Below are 15,817 nucleotides of genomic sequence, written 5' to 3'. Positions count from 1 at the left end.
TGGTGATTACTCCTAAATGACTGTCGCTGTCACCTCTGCCTAAAGTCAACCCGATCTCTAACATTTCTTTTATTTTTCAAACTTCCTCTTCTCAATGTTAATAAAATATTTGGCAGCTAAGGATATCATGTAAATGCATTAGGGCATAAAAGCTAACATTTTCTTTTAATTTTAACAATGTGCATACTATTGGTAAAGAATATTGAAAGAAATACAATGTGTAAGTAGATTTTACACCACATTAGAGTTGTCCAATTTCTCATGTTTAAAATTTTTCTGCATGACTAGAGCCAGGAAGAAATACATGCCAGCATAATTATATGAACAGTTGAAATTTAAACATATTGAAAAGGAGAAGAGAACATGTCCACCCATTTGTTTTTTTGTGTTTTTTTAAACTCTGTAACAATCCCAAAGATGAGTAATTTCTTTTCATAGAGTCAGGCTGAAGGCACAAAGCTTTAACATTCAAAGGAGGGAGGTAGGGGGGAAAGAAGCTTTTTTAAGTACTGTGCAAATCAATACACAAAAAAATCTCAAGATGATAGTTTAATTAAAATGTGCACAAGGCAATTCATCAGCCTCTTCCCTTGGTGTACTAGCCTCTAGAATTTGCCTTCTGCTTTCTGATCCCTGATGGCTTTAACTCAAAGGCATTTAAAATATCTTTCAACCGGCACCTTTCCACTTAGCTTACATTCCTTGTTTTTCTTTATAAACAAGAAATCGGACTGGCTTTGTGATGTTTGTTATGCTTCATGCTTTTTCATCTCCTGTATGAGCTTTGCCTAGCGTGAAATGCTGTCATGCAGTGAAATTTACCTGAGAGCGAAAGGGAGAAAAAAACCCTTCCTAGTATATTTGGTTACAAGTTCATAGCCAGCTAAATCACTGGCAATTTTATGGCTACTGGTTATTTCAATTTAAATGTTTGTAAAAGTACATATAAAAATAAAATAACCACTCCCACAGTCATCAAAATGAAAAATCTGCTTGGATTAGAAGATACTGTAAGTTGCTCTAAACTACCATGTGGGAATGTTAATATTATTCAATTCCTATTACACAGTGTTCTAGGGGTAACTTGGCAGGGACATAAAGCTACTGAACTCTTGGCTGCTTAATAGTTTGACTCCCATTGTAATTGCTTTGTTCACTGGCTGCCCTGGGTCTTCATAATTGGTTGGAGTCCAAGGTCACAGATCCAATATGGTAGTGGCTCCCACTCTTAGCTGGTTGTTAAGTCTGTAATGGTGGCTTTGTTTCAGTATCACCTTTTTCAGATCCAGGAACTCTTCTTTTTATTAAATAATTCAGGTAAGCGTCCTATGATGTTTTTGCTCAACCTCCTCCCACCACTTTCTCGTAAAGTAGTTTTCAATTCAAAAGCCACCGAGTAACAAATTCAGCCCAAAGCCAATTTCAAAGCGAATTTTTTTGAAGACTTCTTGAGATTCCTTAAATATATATATTTTTCAAATTACATATACCCATTTGGGTGGATTGTAAATATTTCATTTAAAACATGATGTAAGAATCTCAGTTCTTAGTGTCTTACTAATTTTTTTTTCAGAACATTCATGAACACGGTAACGTAATAATAATCAGGAAGAGAGGGAGCTTTAATTTTTCTTAAAACCAAGGTCATAATGGCACCATGAAATTACATAGAAAAGAAAGGAAACTAACTGTCTGATCAAGATACTTCCTTTTAGGTTTTTTTTTTTTTTTTTTGAGCTAATTAGATCATTGAAATGAAAGCATTTTGGAGGCAGAGTGTGGTGTATTAGAACTGAATCCGGACCTGGGGACTTGGTTAGTTCAACTTTGGGCTTGACTTCTAATTTGTTGGGTGACCCTTGGAAACTCATTTTCCCTCTCTGGACCTCAAAGCTTTTTGGAAAATGAGAGTTTTAGGTTAGATTATTTATAAGGCCTTTTCCATTTATAGTTTATTTCATTTAAACTATCCAATATTTAGCTCAATTTAGAGCTTTACTTTATTAGCAATGTCCAGAATCGACAGGAATATTATTTTACATTCCAAATTAGCCTCTAAATAATTAGTACTGCTACACAATTTTTACTACTCCGATAAGACCTTTCAGGGGCATTTTTTGACACAGACACTAAATATCCATTCATGATGTATGCATTTTTGCAACAACTAATGGGTGAGCACCTTCTGTGAACGGGCACTGAGGCAAGCACCCAGATCTTGGAGAGCAAATAGACCGTAGTTTCTGCCCTCAAGGAGGGGGAGTTGCATTTTTTTTAATGGAGCAAACTTGTTTTCAGTTAGTTTTACAGTTTCTGTAAAGTTGATGGGAAACAATCAAGTCTCCTTTCCTTAGCACATGCTTATCAAAGGGTGAGTGCAAATGAATCCTGGTTGACACGTGTTCCAGGAGTCATGTGAGAGATTTATTATAAAATTTAGCTCTACTGTAATTGTGATTTCATTGACTGCGTTTGATACTGTATTTTTTTTTTTTTGGAGGGAGATTAGCCCTGAGCTAACATCTGTTGCCAATCTTCCTCATTTTGCTGAGGAAGACTGGCTCTGAGCTAACATCCGTGCCCATCTTCCTCTACTTTATATGTGGGATGCCTATCACAGCATGGCTTGGCAAGCAGTGCCATGTCTGCACCGGGGATCCAAACCGGCGAACGGACCGTGTGCCACCAGGCTGGCCCCTGATATTGTATTTAATGCTCTCCTTTAAATAAAGATTTAAGGGTCACAAAATAATATATTCTCATTAAATGACCCAACTTGTCATATTATTCCTTTTTATTATGAATGACCAGTTTTCTGAAAAAACTGTAAAATTTTCATGTATCACTCCAAATATAGTCAGGACTGGATGGCTAACAACGATGACTCATTCATTGCATTCAAGGGAAAAAGATAATTGTTTCAGACAATTTTCAAACTTACTGAAAAGTAGATTTGTTTGGGATTCTAGGATTCATCTGTATTAGTGGTACCCAGTGAGAAGGAATATGCTTGTTTTGGAAAGAATTCTTGATAGGGATGAACTCTGGTGTAGCAACATGTCAAAATAAGCAGTGAACCCAGAAAAGAGACTCTTAGGAAATACGAAGGCCCTTCAGTGCAGAAGTGACGTTAGAGACTAAAGAGCTTTACGGCAAAGTATGACTTCCGGGGCAGTATGGCAGGTAGGGGAAGGGAGAAGGCTTGTTGATTAGATTGTGTGTTGAGGTCAGTCAGATGTGATTGATGGTGGGGTACCATACAAATGTTCCACTGATTTACATACTGAAATAGCATAGTTCTAGCTACTCAGAGATTCCAACTTTGTTCCTCCCTTGCCATGTAGTCAGGAATTGACAAAATAGATAACTAGCCCCCAAGATCTCAATATCTAGAGTCACTTTAGACAAGCTTGACAAATGAAGGTGACTGTTAAGGTGGTGAAATCCGATCTGATGATCTCAATGACTCCAAATTCAGTGGCTTTTGGGGAAACTCTACATGCACCCTTGGCCTATTGTTGGAGCTCTTTTGCCCTTCTGAACAGGGGTGTCTACCTTGCAAGAAGGGATTTAAGCAACAGCTGATCAAAATGATCAAAATAAGGCACTGTGCATAGCCTCTACATAAAAGCTACATAAGATACACTTTTCATAAGATGGCATTTCATTTTTCTCTAGTGCTGCCTTTCAAAAATATATAAATCGCTAGGAAAGTGACAAGCCAAAAGTGTATGAATGGTCACTGTTGAAGTAAATTCCTTTAGAGCCGTGCAGCCACAGCAAAAGGTGCATGCTCTTCAGGGCCAGATCAACAACACGCTGTTAGGAAGACTGTGTTTGTTTTCTTGCTGACCTGTCAGGGAGCAGGATGCCAAGGAACTTCACAAACAGAAAAATCTCATGATGCAAGTCTACATGCTTACAAGAACAATTTTTAACTTTCACAACTCTGGAAAATTGTGGGATCGCTATTGAGGTCAAAACTTTTATGGCATAAAAAAGTTTAGCCCTTTAGCATTCTATTTAAACTTGGAGAAAGAAAGATATACCTCAGTAGCTTGCCTACTCCTCCATTTTATGTGTTTTAAATAGATGTAAAACTATTTTTTTTTTTTTTTTTTTTACTGTAGTTGGTCTTTCTGATGGAAGATTTTAAATCATGGACTGAAATCTTGTTCTCTATAGGATTCCGCCTTAGGAAGCTCCTGTATGACCATATATGGAGTCGTCCTTTTTGAGGTCCCCTCTAAATAACGGTTATCGGTGTGGACATGTCCCTAAATCTCTAAGCTCCTGCCAGGACCCTCTGTCACCAAGGCCTCCTGCCTCTTTCTGGACAAGCTTATCTGCTCCCAGAGCCTTGAATAACATCTGTACCTCAGACCTACCTTTTCCTCCCCTTGTGCGGTCCCACAGTGTTTCCTGTTATTCTGACCTCTTCCCCTACGGGGCTCATCTCTATTTTACGCTACCTATTGTGAAAACAAGATCATCTTCCCAGAGAAATCATCAGGCCCCACTCAAATCTGCTGTCACTGTGGAAAGAATCCCCAAGCCCTTCTCCCCAAGGCACAGGGCCCAGAATTGTGGCTCCTTTTTCTGTTCGCACCCCATGCTGAATTAGTCACCAAATCCTGCCACATTTTTAACAATAGAGATAAAATCAGTTGCTTTTTCTTTATTTTAATGGTGAAATCTCTGATTCAAGTTCTGTTTCAGTCACCTATAGTCTACTGTGACTGGTCTCTCTCCCTTTCTTCTAATCAATTCAAAATACAATGGTTAAAATCCTTTTCATCTCACTTGCTTTGACTAGATTTTTTTTTTCAGTTCACAGGCTTAGAATCATAAAATAAAAGAATTTTAAAGATAGAAAGGACCTTAAAAATCACCCAGTCCCCATTCTTTTATGGATTAAGGAATAGATACCGAGAAAGGCTAAATTGCCCAAGACCATGCAAATGCTCTGAGCTGGAATTAGACCCAAGCTGCTGTGGTCCCAGTCAGTTCCCTTTAACATAGCACACTGAATCATCTTTTGTGTGAACACCGGACCTTGCTCCATGCCATTCTCCCATATAGCTGTGGACTGGGGCGTCTGTCTCTCTCACTGTACCTCACACACCTGCAAATTTCTTTTTCTCTAGTGATAGAGAGCTGGTTTCCTCCTAGATTCCTTTACTCAATTTCCCCACTTTCATGGTCTCTTATACTATTTCTTTCCAACTACTACAAGACTTCCTTCCTCTGATTCAAAACTCACTTCAAATCTAATCTTCTCCAAGAAATGGCACGCTAGTGGTCACTCTCTCACCTCAATATTCAGCTATCATGTGCATTTTCCTCTTCCGCCTCCTCTCTAGCTTATTTGAATTCAATTCAGCAAGAAGTTATGAGCCCCTACGAAGAGCTTAACACTGTGCTATTGAATAATCCCTTTGTCACTCAAAAGGCAAAAACCCTCACAAAAACCCAAGTCAGTCCAGAAATTATTTCAAACCCTCCACTAGTTTGGAAACATAGCCAAAGACGAGGGCTCTCATTCATAAAGCACGACCTAATTTTCTTCTGTTTTGATGACTAAAGGAATCATTTTCTCTTTGGATCCATTTTGGTCTATTTGCAAGTGTTGCTATTAGCCTATGGAAGAGTTTTTAGGGGTCTAGCAATGGTAGTCCTCATTTTTTTGTGTGTATTAATGATTTACTGGTGTTATTGGGAAAACTATATCATCTCCATGAACTGCCGATTTTCTCAAGAAATTTTACCTGTTTCTCCTCAGAACAGATAAAATTCATTATAATACACCGCATGGAGCTTCTCCCAGTGCTTAATAAAATTGTGTCATTAGAAGTATTATTTAAAATTAGTGAAATACTGCCTGGGGCTGGAAATATTTTTATGTTATAAAGATTTTCTGTTTATTGGAATTTGACTTATTCATAATATCTAAAATTCTGAATTTGTTTCATCACCAACTTGATGGTAAATTGGCAGGCATTATTTATTTAGGGTGTGGGATAGGCAAGCTTTCCTTCTGAGACCAAATTATTGGCAATTCTTTAATTAATCTAGTAGAAGATGAATTGAGACCACAGAATATTAGTTCCTGCTGATACTCTAAAAACATGACACTCTTACATCATAGCTAATGTTCCAATCACTAGGGACACAACATCCTGAAAATGTTATGCTAAATGAGAGCTACAGAATACTCGTTACTATGATGGAACCAAAGTAGGGATTTGAGTTATCTGCAGAGCTTTGGAACTGGGGCATATTTTTAGTCTATGGGTTATGGCCCCATTTCCAGAAAAATCTATCTGAGCCTAATGTAACCTAGCAAATCTTTCAAATGAAATAGTCTTGTGGGAGCCAAGTTGTCATTTTCTGACATATTATTTAGGACTCAGCTCAGGTTTCATTCTTTCTTCTTTCCCCACTTAAACCCCCAGTTCATTCTCCATAAGCGCCATTTTTTAATTAAGGAAAATGAAATTTGTAATATGTAGAAGGGAGACACGACCTCCCTTGTGAGCCAACGTTGCTCCTCCCCACACACCATTAAAAAATAGAATCCAGGGGTGGTTGTTTTCTTAATTGTTATCACTTTGTCTTTAGTACAAAACACATGGCAATAATTTAGTGAAGTTCAGTGTTTCTCTTGTGGCAAATTGATAGCCTAATTTTATTATGAGTGGAACAATGACTTCTGGGAGCAGGAGAGATTCCCCGAGAACTACACATAACTCAGTTGACTAAATGTAATACTTGGAGAAGGTAATGAAAACAGAGCTGAGGCTCAGCAAGGACTAGAAGATTTCAGTTTCTCGCTCCTGTCAAAAGGCTACTCAATAAATCATACCTGAAGCTTATTTAATGTCAGAAGCCAGTAAGCTGACAAAGTGCATTGGGGGTGCTCACCTCAGAAAAGGCACACTGAGTCACATGATCATTGGTCCCTGGACCTGATGGGGTCATATAATCAGTCTATGGATTTTAATAAGTAATCTATTAAGTTCCCTTTGGTGCTAATTATTTTACACTTCACTTGTTTCCTGTTTACTGACATTACTTTAGTAATTTCATTATGAAAAAATTACAGGAAAGGTAATCCGTATGACTTTTACCATTCAGGGAGTTTCTACTTTTCCCTTTAATATTCTTCTTCTACAGCAGCCCATTCGACCAAACACAAACACAAAAACACAGAATCCATGGGAACATCGGAGGATAACAGGAAACCTGCATATTTAGCAAAGCAAAGAGCCAGACTGAGTCACACAGATCCAAGACCATCAGGATTTAGTAACTCATAGCTAAGAAAGTATTTGGAATTTACCCTATCGAACTTGGCTTCAGGTAACACAGGAAATAAACCAGCTGTGACCAAATTCCATTGTGTGACTTTCTAGACACCTTTATGAAGAGGAAATTTGCTCTTGGCACTCAAAAATACCCGTGCATCCTTTCAACTGCACTGACAAATAAAACAATAAGAATCAGATCCACAATTTAAACAAAAAAAGACCAATTTGCCCAGTGAAATCCTCAGGCATTTCATTGCTTACATTACTTTGAGTATTCTCATTTATCAGACTAGTGGAATCAGAGTCCTATCTCTTGAAGAAGGTACTTCTCTGAATTTTAAAAATCAATATGCAGAGACAAAGAAAGCTGCCATATGTTTCATAATTTTTAAGTGAAGTAATATCCAAAATCTAGGTTTAAAATAGATGAGAGTTTCGGGCCAGCCCCACGGCCTAGTGGTTAAGTTAGACATGCTCTGCTTTAGCAGCCCAGGTTTGGTTCCTGGGTGTGGACCTACACTGCTGGTCTGGGGCCATGTTGTGTTGGTAACCCAAACATAAAATAGAGGAAGATTGGCACAGACGTTAGCTCAGCGATAATCCTCCTCAAGCAAAAAGAGGAAAATTGGCAATAGATGTTACCTCGGGGTGAATCTTCCTCAGCAAAAAAACAAAGAAGAAAAAAAACCCACAAAAAGCAAAAAACAAAAAGGTGAGAGTTTAACCTTGAAATTGCCAAAATGTCAATATCAGGTAAGTGAAAGTATGCAAACATCTGTGACCATCTCTATGAAGGAGCTCTATTGATCAATAATGAAGAAAGAAATCCTCTGGCAGTCATTCTTATGATATGTCCTTAGTCAAGAATGGCCTGGTCCTTCTCAAGAATTGAGCTGAAACCATTAAGCCAAGACCGTTAAAGAGATTTTTCACCTGTGGGCTTTGAGGTGGATTTGAATCCAGATCTTTGGGGATTAATCCACTGTCCCACCACTCCTTTAGTAATTACTGCTAAAGTTTTTGCTTATCTAAAGGCTTTAAGGAAGTTTGGAACTCAAGAGGTCAACATTAAACAGCCTGAAACCTCAGCTTGCAGGGACTTATCTAAAAGATAAGCTGTTTCTAGAGACAGACGGGAAATCTCAGATCTCTCGATGTTTACCTTGCAAGGGAAAAAGAAAAAGAACCCTGCATGTGTTTCAACCTGAGAGCAGAATTAACAATTCTGGACGAGGGTAGGGAGTTAGCCACAAGTCTATACCGAATGATCAGTCAGCAATAATGATTCTGATTCATGCACAAAAACCAAATAAACCAGAAGCCAGATTTTCTATTATGATTACAATAAAGCAATGAAGCAGGAAAAAGACGTGAAGAAAGCAAAATTTAAAAAAAAATAAATCTCTATGTATTTTTCTACACAGGTTTCTAATAATTTTGCAGATAAAAATGAGTTTCCTTGCTTCCAGAGAATAGAGGAAATAGCCCTGAGTGTCATGAGTTTGGCAGAATTACTGAGACAAGCATTGGGTGGTGCCACCTCGCCCATGCTTGCTCTCTAATCCTTGAAAATCCAACACAATAAAAACAATAGCAACAACAACAAAACAAATCTCTAAGATCAAGAGGTTAATAGGACCTACATTTACTCATTAACAGAGGATATTCTCAATTAAGTAATTTTTGGAAGGCCACTCTCCATTGAATGAATACATGAATGAATGAGTGAAGTGAATGAGGATCTGGTCTAAAGACTATTCATAAAGTACTTATGTCTCTCAGAGTGCATTTTTGAAATAAATTTAAAAAACACTCTATACTGTGGGTAAAGGAAGAAATGAGGAAAAAATTTACTGGAAAAGACACCAATGTGGGAAAAGGCCTGAGAATTCAGAACCAGGCTGTAACCATCGAGACTCCTATTTTTAAGAGTGAAAAAAATTAGAGAAAGTAAACAACACGGTATTGGCATATTCTGACCTATCTTTATATCTTCCTTTTAATAGCTTCTAATTTAAGGGCTCTGTTTAAACTTTGCATTTACAAGCCCCTTGCTATTTTCTGCCTTCTAGAAATAAGTTAGAGGGTAATTCGAAAATTCCTTTTTTTCCAATGCTTTTTTAAAAATACAGCTTTATCCATCTGTGACTAGGGTTAGGAATACTTACTGAATCTGTTGCTTTAAGATAATTTTGTAATATTTTCAATAAATTGTCTTCATTTTTTTTCCTATTTAAAAATAAGTCGATGCCATCCTACTTTAAAATCATGCAACCCACTGTAACATAGACTTTTATTTCTGTGTTATTTTGAGAAACCATGTAGATCATGCCAATTGAGATGGATAAAGGACTTATTTGAGCAAACCTTGTCTCTCTTCCAAATACTGGTATAATGAAGTGCAGAAGTAGGTAGAGCCTTGTGCCTAACACAGGCCTTGTCTGTGGAGTTTATTGTCTTCATCAATGAAAGAGAAGGGGCTAATTCTAAAAATCTTCAAATATCAAAACAAGTCTACATTTTTGGCCGAATTTCTTTCCATAGTCAGAGACTTTTGAAAAATGGTAACTTTCAGCATGAGAAATTTTATCTTCAAAAAAGTTCTCATTTAAATATTTTCTTTAAGGGGCATTTTTTGGAACTGTTTCAGAAACTTGTTGCATTCCTTTTTTGTTGTTTTGTGTTTTCTCTGTAGCACTGTACTTTCCTCTAAACGAGGAACTTTTTTTCTCTCCTTATTGGCATTCCAACCCAGCAAAGAAATATGCATCCTGAGATAATGCTGCCAGCTTGCTATGAAAACCATATTTCATTCTTTCTTTGCAGAGCGAAAGGGAAAAGCACAAAGGAGCTGGTATAATTGAATGTAAAGGATTGCAGCAAACCTCCCTTTGAGTCCCTCGCTGGCATCCCCTTCCTTTATATCCCCCTCTACGCCTTTTGTTTACCACTTTTAAAAGGCTCTTGCTGAGTCTGAGCTCCTTGCCCAAATTTGGACTGAATCTCAATTTCTGGAAGTGGTACTCCCATCTCTCCAGGAGAGAAGGTGTGTAGAAATGCTGATCTGACACGGCAATGGATTGCAGGTACAGCTGCCTAGGTCCAATACATATCTTCAGTTTTCAGATCAGCATGGGGATTTCACGAATCTGCGGCAAGAAGTATGGGAAAATATGGTAATACTCTCTCTTATTCAAAATTGGTAGGCCAGGTGTCGATGCCCTGGTCACCCCCAGTTACATTTGCTATAGAGAGAGCAAAATGAAATTCATTTAAATTTCAGGGCAATCTCTCTGGTTAAACATTAATCATGTGTGTTTTTCTTTTCATATCTTTTAGTCTAATTTCCCTCCTCCTTTTAGTTTTCCTCTCAGAAATAATTGTGGGTCCCCAAGAAATGGTAATATGACCATGGAGACAAAGTGACTGGGATCTGGGTAAAGATGGAAAGGAGACTAGAAACCCTATCGCTGCCACAAACTCAGTTCTTCAACCCCATGAACGACGGTTGGTAAGAAAATGCTTTGGTTTAGCCAAAGACCTCATGGGGCTGGTTGGCATGGCACCCCTTGGCATCTCTGCTTCCTTCCATGGTCACTGATTTTTCTGGCATAGGAAGACCATCTGAAAGAGAAGCATTTCACCTCAAGCTCACCAAACTGGAGTCCAAAAGCATGCTTTTCTGTATTCATTTCCTCAGCATCGGCAGTTTCAGCACATTAAATGCTGACAATGAATCTAGCACCTGGCAAATCTGACTTGAGATTCAAATGGATTTTTATTCAGAAACATAGATGTTACTTGGAAATAATCACCAAAGACGGCAGCTATGTGTTTAACAAATGGCTGCGGAGGAAATTGCTGAGCAGAGAGAGGATATTTAGTCCGGCAGGCTTGTTCCCTTTAGGTTTATCTCAACTCCACCTCCCTGGTTTATCACTCTCCCCTTCAATCCTTTTTCTCTTGAGATAAAAGTGTCCAGCTGTCTCTGTACCTCATTTAGATTTCTTGCACCACTGGCCAATTATTCCATATGTTTACTATGAAATTATTTTACTCAATTCCCAGCTTACTCTTGATGTCCTAATATCACAACGTATTTCCTGGTGTCTGTTCTCCTTGCCGTGGAATGACAACATACACACCTTTGAAAATGACTTTTCTTTGCTGTAAAGAAGTGTGGCCTCTTTTACCGCTTACCCAGCCTCCTACTAATTAGGCTTCAAATTGAGCTTGGAGTCTCACTGACACAGGGCCTGAAACTGACCCCCTATCTTGAAACCCACCTCGAACACTGTTATCGCCCTTCACGTGTAAGCAGCAAAGAAAAGCATCTGGGCACCCAGATCTAGCTGGACTGATGGATTCCTGAGGAAAATGATTGCTTTCCTTAGGCTAGCACTCTGTTCCTGTCCATATTTTAATCAGGACTGGGAAGTTCTAACAACACTACCTTTTCTTTTCAGTGCACTTTTAACCTACAACCTGTTTTCACACACAAATTCTTTTGTCTCCACATCATTCCATTTCGCACATAAGAAAACCGAGTCACCTGGGTAGTTAATGAGCCTTCCTAAAGGGAAAGAAAGAAGGCTGGAAAGAGAAACTGATTCCCAAGATAACTCTCCCGGCACGGTTCTTTAGTCCTAATTGAACGAGCTCCTACACAGTCTAGAAAAAATCGTCAATGTGGCCATATTGAAGCAGGTAAAACAAAACTGTCGCCTTCCATGAGGAAGGTCTACAAAGCAGGTGTGCCATTATTAAAAGCTGTTAGACCTCGAAAGATTGTTATAAGACCATTGACGGAAAGGTGGGGCAAACAGGACCGAGATATTTAATATCTCCAGTTTGACAGGCCATACAAGGACATTTAATCTATTGCACAAAGGAACTCTCTGAAGTACCTTCAACTGGAAAGTTCTTTGAAATTTAAGTTTCATGCATTTTTTATTTGGGGCCCTGGAGACAGCCTTCTATCAAGAAAGTCAGTCCTTTATTCCTAGTATACCTGTATTCTGTCAATAAGTCACTCTGTGGATTATGCTTGTTGGTATGTAGATAAAATATAATTACTGCAGTGACATGAGTTTTTGAAAGTACAGTATTTCTTCCTTTTAAAATTAACCTGGAAATAGGAACTTAAAAATTAATACTGTAATTCTGATGTACCACTGAGGAAAGTTACACGAGAGCGTGGCAATGTCAGGATTTTTCTCACAGTATTTTTAGTGTAAGAGATTTTAATCCTCAGAGTTAAGACTTTCCCATATTTCAATGATTACTATTGTCAAAGATGTATGAATGCATCCCAACAAATCACCCAAGCAAGAACTTCCTCATTAAAAAAATGATTTAAAAAAATCTTTGTCAATGAAAGCTTGTAAGCACGTCACCTGAGGAAATAACTGAGCATTAAGAACCAAAACTTTCCTTCAAAACGTCTCACCTTCACAGCTATTTGAAGCCACTTACCTCCTAGGGCTCCCTAATCTTACCTCCCTAGCATCAAAGAACCACAAAAAGAAAGGATCATGTAAGAAACTACAAAAGTCTATCTTTGTTTAATATAAAAGCTATGCACAGTAAGTTGTCTGCTCTAAAATTTTATTTCCCTTTAAATCTGTCTATTTCCCCCTGAAAGAAATCTCCATTCTAGTTTGTAAGCTATTTAATGACTTCTTTATTGATATCATTGTATGAAATCATATTTCTCTCTCGTTTTTACAATTAATGATTTTTTAAACATTTTAGCAATAGATAACATCTATTGTGCATGCCAGCACCATGCTGAGCGCTTCACATGCAGCATTTCTTGAAGTCTTACAATTACATAAGATATATATAACTATTGTCCCCATTTTACAGATGAAGGAACTAAGGCTCAAAGGGCTTAAGTAATTTGTGGAAATTCAGACATCTGACAAATGGCGGAACCAGGGTTTTAATCCCACAGGGTCAGTTCCGGAGCCTGAGTGCTCACCCTATCATGCTATATTATCTTTCGAGTTTTAATCAATATTCAGTCAACTTACACCATGTTTGCTTCTCCATTGTGAGGAGGTTATTCAGGTTAAGGATATTCGTTTCTTTGCTTCTCTCCTAATGCATGCACTTGGGTTGTTTCACAGCTGATTTCACTCTCCACCGACTAACCAGCATAGAAAGCCAGTTTTACCACTCGTGATTAGCTTTGGCAGTGAATTGCATACATTGAAGATCTGGTTATCATCGTTAAAAAAGAAAAAGTCTTAATTAGAGGATTGATTATGTGTGGACTTCAGAGAGCTAACTGTCGGAATAACTGACTTCGTGTCAAAAACTCCACTCCTTTCCTGAAATCACATTTCGATTTGGTTGTATCATCACTGTTTGTATTCTCCCCACTGTAAATAGATTGGAAAAGCCCATTCAGATTATTTCTTACGTCGGCTGCTAAGATAAAACAATCTTTAATTCCCTTAATTATCTCTTAAACTTCCTTTTTGCTTATTTGTTCTAAAATTACTGACTGATCTTAACATGTCTGTTTTTATTGCTTATTGCTGTCGTCCAGTGCGTGGAGCCATGTTCTATTGCTTATTACCATAGATGCTATTTTACAATGCCACTTAACTACCCTGACCTCATGTGGCCTTTCTATTTTAAGAGGTAAGTGAGAAGCAGGACTAGAAAGCAAGTCTTCCACGATTTTCTGATTTGTATGCTTTCTATACTATTCTATTTCTTTGAGTACAAGCCTCACAGCGCATAAGCCTAAAGTCCTGGCCTTGCTCAGAGAAGTGGATATTATTGCCTAGTAGAGCTGGCTGAATGAGGTTTAGGAACTGCTCTCTGATCCCTGTGCTTTTTTGCTGAGAGCTCTCAGGGCCTGGAGAAATAGTTGATAGTCCACTCTTCTCATGTCTTAGTCTTCACTTTGCACTTAAGAACAGTGATTATGCAGCCTTTTGAAAGCACATTGGGTGGCTTTCTCTGTTTTGAAGCTGACTTCATCAAGGCACTGGACACTTTCAAAATGTTCTAAAGTAGCTGATGTTTTCTTTCAAATTTCTTTCTGAAATCCCCAGAAATTCGGTCCCTATATGAAATTCTTGGTAGTCTATTAGAGCTATTTGCTGTACTATCCTCATAAGTCACACCTTATTATCAAAGTTATGGTAGCTATTAACTAAGAATTGGACCTCAGGGCAGGATTATAGGGTTTTTCAGAAGGAAGTGTGAAAATTAGGAAGATGGAATTATTTTGTAGAGATGTAGGTGTCAACGTTTATGCCATATTATGGAAAGTATGCTGTGTGATAGGCTGTCACATCCTAACCCTTGGCATTGTGTGGCAAATACAGCTCAAATAACAGAGAAACAAGAAACCTAAACTATCACATCGACAGAACTCCTTGTACATGCCTTGGGGCTCAATGGAATTCAGAAAATAAGGGTGCTCTTTCCAGGTTCCAACCAGGTGTCTAATTGTGAGAAACACTCATCTTTAGAGACAGGACTTTAGTTTCTTCACTCTCCAAGTGTAACGAATACATCAAAAAGTACAGGTCATGGATGATATGGAACAGCACTTTCAAAAAGAGCAAGATCAAATGTCAATGTCAAATATCAATGTAGAAATATTTCATTTCTCTCAAAAACTCACACCACAAACTCCCTTGACTTGCCCTAAATTTACAAAAATTATAATTCTAAGCAACATCAACGACATCAAGGACCATTGTATACAAAGTGGCTTGGGTAATCAATATGTTATAAAATAACGTGCGGGGCAAATAAGTCTCCTATAGTTAACACAGAGTGTATTCATTTTATTGTTTTAGACCACTGAGAGCTTGTGCTAGGAACATAAATGAGAACACGTATGTCGACATATATTATATGGAGCTCCACTATGAGGTTCCTATCAACGTATAATCACACACACATCCCTGTCTGGAGATTACAGCCTTTATTCCAAGTTTTTGGTCTAAAGGGTATCTTTAAATGTACATAGTTCCAATCTTTAGAAGAAAATTAAAGTGAATTCAAGTCTGTATTGTCTATCCTTTCTTTCTGCCTTTCTTTTCAGGTTAGCAGTTTATTTCTGCATTAATCACCCTGACAGAAGCAAGGCAACTCAATTTTCTGCTTCTGTAGGTAGGCACATCACTTTCTGTACAGCACTAGGCATGAAAAGGGCTGCAGCTAAGCTTTGGTTACTGGTGTAATTGAAATGCTATCCACACTATAGGGTGCATTAAAGTCAGATAACGGCAGTTCCTGTGGCCAATTTAAGTAGCTTGACTTCCCTGGGAAAAAAAAAAAATTGCCTGACAGATAAGGCAGACAAACTGGCTAATTCTCCAAGCATGTCTCTCATTGTGATCCTAGAAAAATGAGAAAAAAATGAATCACAGAACCACAAAATCAATTGACCCTCGGGTAGCTCATCAGGCAGCGAGGCTGATAAACCTAAAAGCTTTGTTAATGTCTGCCTGCCTGTGTCCCACAGATAGAGCACT

General features: G+C 38.1%; 1 protein-coding gene across 13 annotated transcripts in view; it reads right to left on the bottom strand.

Moving 5' to 3' along the window:
* Positions 1 to 15,817, bottom strand: part of MEIS2 (Meis homeobox 2) — a 201,671-nt gene that overhangs the window by 42,171 nt on the left and 143,683 nt on the right. The window lies entirely within an intron of this gene.

The sequence above is a fragment of the Equus asinus genome, chromosome 2, assembly GCF_041296235.1.
Source record: "Equus asinus isolate D_3611 breed Donkey chromosome 2, EquAss-T2T_v2, whole genome shotgun sequence".
NCBI classification, from domain to species: Eukaryota; Metazoa; Chordata; class Mammalia; order Perissodactyla; family Equidae; genus Equus; species Equus asinus.
Note: the sequence above shows the minus strand (reverse complement) of the source record. Positions and strands in the feature narration are given on the sequence as shown.